The sequence below is a fragment of the Tursiops truncatus genome, chromosome 8 (genome assembly GCF_011762595.2).
Source record: "Tursiops truncatus isolate mTurTru1 chromosome 8, mTurTru1.mat.Y, whole genome shotgun sequence".
Taxonomy (NCBI): domain Eukaryota; kingdom Metazoa; phylum Chordata; class Mammalia; order Artiodactyla; family Delphinidae; genus Tursiops; species Tursiops truncatus.
The window spans coordinates 5,886,753-5,895,024 of NC_047041.1; the positions used below are offsets into that span (position 1 = coordinate 5,886,753).

Sequence of the window (8,272 nt, forward strand, 5' to 3'; positions counted from 1 at the left end):
CTCATCATACCGCATTTTGATCGCGCCTGGAGAACTAAGAGGCACATGAAGAAAATTGTTAATGACTCAACAGATAAACATTTGATTTCCACTAGGTAAAGTTTCTGATATTAACACGGGGAGTTGAACATCTTTGGTCCATGCCCAGGAGCAGCATTCTTCTCCCTCCTTCTGACATTCATTTTGTCCTGTGCCAATGCGGACCCATCCCGTCCATCTCCGTGGCCCCAGCTCTTTCACTGGGGCGGAAAACTGGGAATGATAATATCCGTCCGAGCCCCTGGCAGCCAGTGTCATCAATCCGATCGTATTTACAGGTGCTTTGGGGAGGAGGGTTTAGGAACACATCCTGCGTGGTGCTTTTCTCTTGTTGTTGGAACTGCGGAAGGTGTATGTCTTTAAAACACCAGCATTTGCAACACAAATCCCAACTCACAGCTGGAAAGAGAATTTTTGCTGAATCGTTCACAAAGAGAGCTCTGTTTTTGGAAAATCGGTTTCTTCAGGCCTGGAGCCTGAGGTTTGCTGAGTGCCCGTTAAACACCGACTGTGTGGTCCAGTGGTCAGGGAGCTGGCCTGGCCGCGAGGAGGGCTCCGGTCTACAACCCAGTCAGGCCACCGCCACTCACTGGGGCACTGTGGGGAGACGGCTGGAGGTCCTTACATTTTTCAGTCTTCAGCTGCCAGCCTGGGCAAAGCCACAACTCCACAGCCAACCCGAGGCCACATCTAAGCTCTTCTCCCCCTGAATCCACAGGACACAGAGAATAGGTTCCTGCCTCAGTCTAGGATTTGGTCAGAGAACTTTCCTTCAGTGACAAGTTGCTGTTTATTCCCCCGAAGTATGTGATTCCATGCTGACCAGGTTAAAAGATACAAGATACACTGGAACGAAAACAGCTTAGGCCTCTCAAACTAGGAGCTAGAGTTTAGCTGGGGAACTCTCAGACACCTAGGCTTTGGTGCTCTCTTAATGACACTGCTGGGACCACCATATTGGAGTTGGGGTGGTGGAGAGACGGTATCTTCTAAAACTCCCTCCGGATTTGGGGGAACGGGATAAGGTGAGAAGGAGATGCAGGGAAAAGAGGAATCATTCAAAAGAAGCTGGTGGTCAAAATTCTACAGAGTTTGACAGGCTTTGGGGCGGTTGTAGGATAAAGCAATGGCCCAAGCCTAGTCTGGCTCCAGACTGCTATGGCTTTGGGGCACGCTATAGCACCCATGCTAAAAATAAATTAATAAATCATGACCAAAAATTGACCAAAAAGAGCTTACCTGTACAATGAAGTCTAACCATTTTAACCTGAAAAAGAAAGAGGATTGTGATTTGTACTTTGAGTGAAACAAGCCAGGCCGTGGAGACTGCAGGGTACACACAGGTTGACTGAGGACTGAGTCTATGCCACAGAGATGTTCAGTGTGGCCTTCACAGTGTTGGGACTCACTTCTGCAACTCAAGTGAACAGTGTCCGGCAGTAAGGCCATGGGGTGGTCTTGGAATCCTGTCATTCCTGTAAAGCAAACACCCCTGGACGCTGAGTGGAGGCTGCCCACTTCGAGATGCACGTCAATCTCCTGTTTTGTCTGCATGGCTCAGCTCCACACGTTTACATCCCTGCCTCACTGCTGTAGAATGTGAGTTTGTCAACCCCGTGAAGGTATCTCTCCACCTCCCGTGTTTACTTGGCATGAAACTTATTTTATTCTGGAAACCAGCAGTGGAAGAGAGCACAAGAGGTCATCAGGTTCATCAGAACCATCTGACTTCTAAACCCTTGTTGTCTCCATGACGCCACGTTGCCACCCAGGAGCTCTGAAAGGTCTCCTTTGATGATGCTGGCTGATGGCTCACCCTCCATGGAAGCCACAGCCCTGGTTACTAAGAGGGATGCTTCATGCACCGAGTGTGGAACAAGGACGGTCTTCTTTCAGTTAGGAAGCCTTTTCCACTCCCACAGCCCTTTCCAACCTCTGCTTCTCCCCAGCGCTGCTCTGGGTGGTGGTTTGTGGTGCAATTTCAGTTGTACAGAGGCCTTTCTCTAGCTCACATGTAGGGCTGCTTGACCCTCCGAGGACTGGCCTCTGCCCTTTGATGGGCTTACCACTCAGCACACTGCTGGTTATCCACTGCTCTTTGGGATTCCTCCCAGTTCCAGGAATCCTCTCCAGAAACCGCAAATATCAGAAGAGAAAAGTGCTTTCTTGGCTTCTCTTGCAATGAGGCAGGGATTTAAGAAAGTCTGATAAAAGCAGGTGTTGATTGACCAGTGAACATTTTAAAAGGCTTGAAATTGAGGGGAAAAAAATCCCATTTATTGGGAATTGAGAACTTCAAATTAGCTGGGAAAGGTGGCTCTGGCCTCTCTGCCCCTTGGTCATTGCCATTTCCTGTTTTACTGAATGCCCCAGCCCCTTTCGTTTTTTTTTCCATTTTCCTGGAAAATATTTCACCCTGGGAAAGCCGGTTTCATTCGATTGCCCGGGGTCCCTCAATGTGCTGATGCCCAAGGTAATGACAGGGACCCATCTGCCCAGAGCAGCGCTGGGGACTCAACAGTGGCCAGCTCTCACCAGCTGCCGGGCAGTCCCCAGAGCCTTGGTGAGTTGCTAGTCCTGTGCTTAATCTCATTTTTTTTTTTTTTTTTTTTTTTGCGGTACGTGGGCCTCTCACTGTTGTGGCCTCTCCCGTTGCGGAGCACAGGCTCCGGACGCGCAGGCTCAGCGGCCGTGGCTCACGGGCCCAGCCGCTCCGCAGCATGTGGGATCCTCCCGGACCGGGGCACGAACCCGTGTCCCCTGCATCGGCAGGCAGACTCTCACCCACTGCGCCACCAGGGAAGCCCCCCTGTGCTCAATCTCTTATCCTGCCATCCAGGCTCTAGTGGGCTCTCGGCCATAGCATCTTTCAGAACTTTGATGTCAGGTTGGCTCTGGTCTCTCCACATGATAGCATGTGAGGGGCAAGGAGGTTTTCAGTAGCCACTTGTGAGAGCTGCTGGGGTCAAGAGAATGCCACCACCTTCTCCCTGCCCATTCTACACTGTCCGCTCAAGACATTGGCCCTGGGCAGGAACAGGCAAATCCTGAAATTTCATTCTTGACTCTAATGCCCTTTCCTCCCAGCCCCAAACTGCTTCCTCTACTCATTAAATCTCATCCACTTTCCAGGCAAAAAAACATCCTGGCATAAAATTGATTAATTCAGAATTGATCATGACAATAATTTCTATTAGTTCTGATGGATTCCAACAGTCTGCTAAATGCCAGTGTTCAGGTTGGATCCTGGGGTGGTGGAAGGCTTATATCACTGGAATCATTCCTTTGATGTGCACCTCAGCTCTCTGGGGCCAGTATCCTGCACTTTCTCATCCCGAGTCTCCTCAGGGTGCACCGTGGGGAGTGGCTGCAGCCTGATGGCTGCTAGAAGGCAGGTATTCTTTCCTTCCTGAGTTCCCTCAGGGCTCTCCAGCTCACATCCATTGCACTGGTGGCCGCAATCGCTGATGACTGCAACATCCTTTGTTTACCGACCTGGCAGGAAAGATTCCATTTCTCAGTCTGGAAGTGGTTCTGTGGAAACAGCACAGGGTGCGACGGAGTCATGGTGACAGGCGAGGAGGGGAGAATGGGGAGGAGATCATTCAAGCCCTTGTGAGCCAGGTGAGAGTAAGGCGGGACCCTGAGGATCTTCCCACAGGCTAAGTCACATGGCCCGATCTGTGCTTAGAAGGACTATTCTGCCTGTAGAGCAGAACAGATCAGAGGGGACAAGGATGGAGGAAGAGAGACCAGCTGGAAAACGATTTCATTTGAAGCCTGCCAGAGTGTCAGCCGTGAGCAGATGAGCAGGGTGCTCAGGTGACAGAATCCCTGGGACTGGGTGGGTGGTGGGCTGCTGTGCGAGCACGGGGATTTGGGTGGTACCCAGAGATGACTATGACAGTCCTTGTGCTCGGTCACCATATGCCCAGTGCATGGATGTTAGATCTGGAAAGAACTTTAGAGATAAATCCAGTCCTCTCATCGTGTAGGTGAAGGGGGTTTGGGTTACTGGTCTGAGGTCCCATAGCTAACTGGTGACAGAGGCACAATTAGGTCTTAGCTCTGCTGACTCCAAGGCCAATCCTTTGTATCCCGTGAAGGTTGAGGGCTTGTCCCTCCAGCACAGGCAAGAAAGAGTCCACCTCTTCCTTTCCTCCCTCCCTCCCTTCCTTCTTTCCTTCCTACCCTCCCTTCCTTCTGAGAACAAGAGCTATTTAGCTTACAAGTGGGTGTGACAGGCCTCCCCGGGTGATGACATAGGCTGTCTCCTCTCATCAGGGTGCTGATCTCCATGGAGCCCTGGGCACCCGCCTCCACCCCAGGCTGAAATTGAAGAGAAAGAGGAGGTGTTGGTTTCTCTGCTCCAGTGGTCACTCCTCAGCCCGCCGGGAGCTGTCTCAGCCCCCCTTGCTTTGCAATCGCTGAGCATTATTCCCAGAATGCCATTTGGTGCGGAAGAAAGAGCAGGGGTCTGACCAGCTCTGTGACGTCTTCCCTTACTACCAGGCCACCTTACCATCTCTATATCTTGGTCTCACACCGCTTCTCTGAGACTGACAGGCTCCTGCTTTTTTTTTTTTTTTAAATCTCTCTATTGTGCCAGTTCTTGGTGACGTCTCCTCTTTCTCTCACCCATTCCCTTTATTCTCCACCTGAGTTTCCTCTCTTTGTCTCTCTTATCTTATATATCTAGAGAGGAAATGTCATAGGCTGGAGAGAAAAGGCAGTGACTTTTAAGAGTAGGGACTCTGAGGCTAAACTGCATGGTGTTAAGTCCTAGCCCTGCTGCTTTGGGGCTGTGTGACTTTGGGCAAGTTAATGAACCTCTCTGTGTCTCGATTTCTTCATCCATGAAATAAGGATAATAGTATCAACGGCACAGGATTGGTACGTGATTGCCATTTAATATGTGCTGACGCTTGACACATAGTAAGTGTTATGTAAGGGAACCCAGTAGTAAGTGAGAAACTACAGCTCGAGACAGTCTTTTTCTCCCTTTTGGGAGAACGGTTTTCTCCCCTGGATTCCTGGGACAAGGAGAAGACTTCGGCATTCAGGGTAAGGGCTCTGAAGGGGCTGTCTGCAGAGTCAGGTGTGTCTGCTCTGCCCTCCCAGGCCTCAGGACGGAAGGTTCTAGTGCCAAGGCTCCCCTGCCTGGCACGGCCAGCTTGCTGTCGCAGCTGCAGGTGGGCAGAGCACTGGCTCCAGGCTTGGAAAGGCGGACGCTCTTCTGGCCAGCTCCAGGACTCAGCGTTTTCCACTACTCTTCTCTCTGTTTGTGTTCCTCTTTGGGCTCCCCCCGCCCAGCGGGGGCTTCTGAATGACGTCCAACAGCAACGCTGGGCCGGCTCCAAGGCCTCCCCGTCTCCTCCCGTCGGCAGGCGGAGGACCCCGGGCCTGGTGGCCCCTGCACAGGGCTCTCTCGCTCACAAAGTGCCATTGTACGGGTTGGTCTGCGGGAGACAAATGATTTTGAAATTTCAAAATCAACGGCAAGTTATTTTTATCCACGGAAGGGCTGAAATGCCTTTATTTTCCATCTTGGAAAACAAACCTTAAGGGATCACTGTGCTGCAGAGAGCATCTCCATTTGCCCTGGGATTCAAGCATTTGCCAGGGAGGCTTTTGAAAGAGCGGGGCTCAGAAAAGATGAAGTCGAGAACACCAGGCCGTCGGGGCCCACGTGACCCTCCCAGGATGGGGGTCTGGTGGGCTTGGCCCCAAACCTATGGCTGGTGTGGCCTCCAAGCCCTCGAGCTTTGCTCCTGCCGATGCCTGAGCACTGACGTTGCTTCTTCTTGTGCCCGCACCCCACCGACCCGCCCAGCTCTTCACGGCCTGCTTCTCTCACCCAGGCCCTCAGCCTTCAGTGAGGGGCAACTCAGGACTATCGTGTCCACTGCTTCTGGAGCAGGGGTCTCGTGGGGGAGTGCACACTCCAGGGATCGCACAGAATAAGACATGGACTATGGAAGGACTTTGATTCCTATTTCTTTTCACTCTGAAAATAGGAGACACACTTTCATTTACTACAAAGGAATATGCTTATCCACCTCGGTGCCTTTGTTCAGCCTTCTCTGGCTTCTCTGCATGCACTCAAAACTCTGCAGGCCAGGGTGGGATCATGCAACATAGAAGGGGGTCTACACTGCTGCCCCTGTTTCAGCAAATTATGGTGTTTTAAGGTTTACATGTACGCAACGAGTAGATTTACAACCCAGAATATCTAATTTTAACCAAACGATCCTCACAACATGGACAAGGGGCTTAAAATGTTTCCTGCAATGAAACTGGATTGTAGACAATAGGAACAATTCAGGCACACCAAGGCAAGAAAAAAAAAGCCGGATTACTTCTTCAACCCGTGGAACGAATTACTTGTCATCCGTATAGGGAGGTTAAGACAGCAATGATTTAATTACATTTGGCCCAAAAAAGTTTCCAAATTACCAACAGTATATTAAATATAGACTTACATTCATTGTCGTCAATAAGCATCAGTGCCCCGGGCACTAATATTATTATCAATCAATGCGAATAGATATTAGCTAGTGCATCTAATCTACAAATAAATATGCATCTATTGGAAGTGGTGCTTGAAGATATTTACTGATGGGGATATAGGGCCAGAAAAATTTTGAGATGACTGCCCTAAAAGAATATTTTCTGTGAGCCAGCAACTTTTCTGCTTATGATGAAAAAAGCTCATTTGCAATCAGTTAAAATCAGAGTTTAAATCCTGACTCCATCACTCAATAAGCTACTCAATATCTTTGCATCTCAGTTCCCACAAAATCACAATAATAACAATTACCTCATAGGTCCATTTTGAGGATCGATATAATAATTCATGTTAAGTGCATAGAACAGTACTTAACATACAGGAAGCGCTCCTTCCCCCTTTCTCATTCTCCTCTTGCTTCTGCTGGGACTGGGGAAGGTCAGGCAGTTCAAAATGGAATGGAGCTCACTCTCTCCAAAATCCCACTCTGACCCTCAGGGAGCATTCCCTCGTGACCGAGAAGGTGAGCCTGTGCTTTTCAACACAGGGCTGGCTGTCCTTGGCTGTAAGAGGAAAGAAGATTTGAGTGTGTATGTGTTTAAAAGCCAGCCTGGGTAGGCCTTCCTGGTGGCTTTCTAACAAGTGTACAATAAATGGCCCTGTGTTGGTTTTCGTTGGCTTCCCAGCAGACCATTTTTCCACGTCAGAAGGTAGAACCCCGCAGTGCTACAATTGGCAATAATTAGTCCCCACCATGACGCAGATCAGCCAAAGATCTCAGACGTGAATGAGGCTTCACTCACTCATGGGGGGAAACAAGGAAGCCCACACCCAGCCTGGGGCCCGGCCTCTGGCAGAGGGTCTGGCACCGCCCAGCTCTGTTACGGAAGAAGCGGGGTGAGGGGCCGTGATGGGCGGTGGAGCTCGGTCCTTCTGGTCCGTCTCCCCGGCTCCCATTTTGCACATGAGGATTCAAGATGAAGGACTGGTGAAGCCATCAGAGTGTGAGAGCCATCATCTTCCTCTCTGCCAACTGTCACCCGTGACTGTTGCTCCAACTGGGATTTGGATGATCTCGTAAAAGCCACGTGCCAGCTTGGAGAGAACATCGACCCACGTGTACACACGGACGCCCTTTACCCCTCAGACCCCCCTTCTAAACAGAGCTTCAGGTTCAAGTCTGCATCTCAGGTCCTCCACCCCGTTGTAATTGGACCTGGCAGAGCTTTGTGGGGAGTCAGGAACTCCATTTCAGAGTCTACCAGAACACTCCGTGAACGTTTCGTTCACAGTTCTAAGCTGGGAGATGCAAGAAAAAGCAAATGAGGTTGTTAAAGCCTAGCGTTCAAAGTATGTTGTATCGATAGATACGGGAAGAGATTCACTTCGCAAAGAAACGGACTCCAGCAAAAAGTGGAGGGAGCTGGTGTGACCTGAGGGGTCGACACGGAGACTGCTCTGGCCCGTTGCTCTCTGGGTGACCTCACCGGTGAGCTCTCCTGCAGTCCATTCCAGACAGGTGACCAAGCTGTGAGTCAGGCTTGCCTGGGCAGGAGGCAGCTGGTACAGAGAATACACCTATTCCCGTAACCTGACAGCCTTGACCCCTTGGCCTCGGAGGGGTTACTCCATCTGGGGACAAAGCAGCCTTTGTCCTTATAAGCTGCCCACAAGTTGTAAGGAGGGGACGGAGCTTCCTTCCCTCTCCTTCCACCTGCCATGTAG

General features: G+C 50.6%; 1 long non-coding RNA gene across 1 annotated transcript; it reads right to left on the bottom strand.

Annotated features, from left to right (window-relative positions):
- Nucleotides 1-5,478: 5,478 nt before the first annotated feature.
- On the bottom strand, nt 5,479-6,871 carry LOC141279239 (uncharacterized). Its single transcript, XR_012333209.1, has 3 exons — nt 6,860-6,871; nt 5,897-6,046; nt 5,479-5,498 (listed from the first exon to the last, which is right to left on the bottom strand). It is a non-coding gene; the product is annotated as an uncharacterized lncRNA (long non-coding RNA).
- Nucleotides 6,872-8,272: the final 1,401 nt, after the last annotated feature.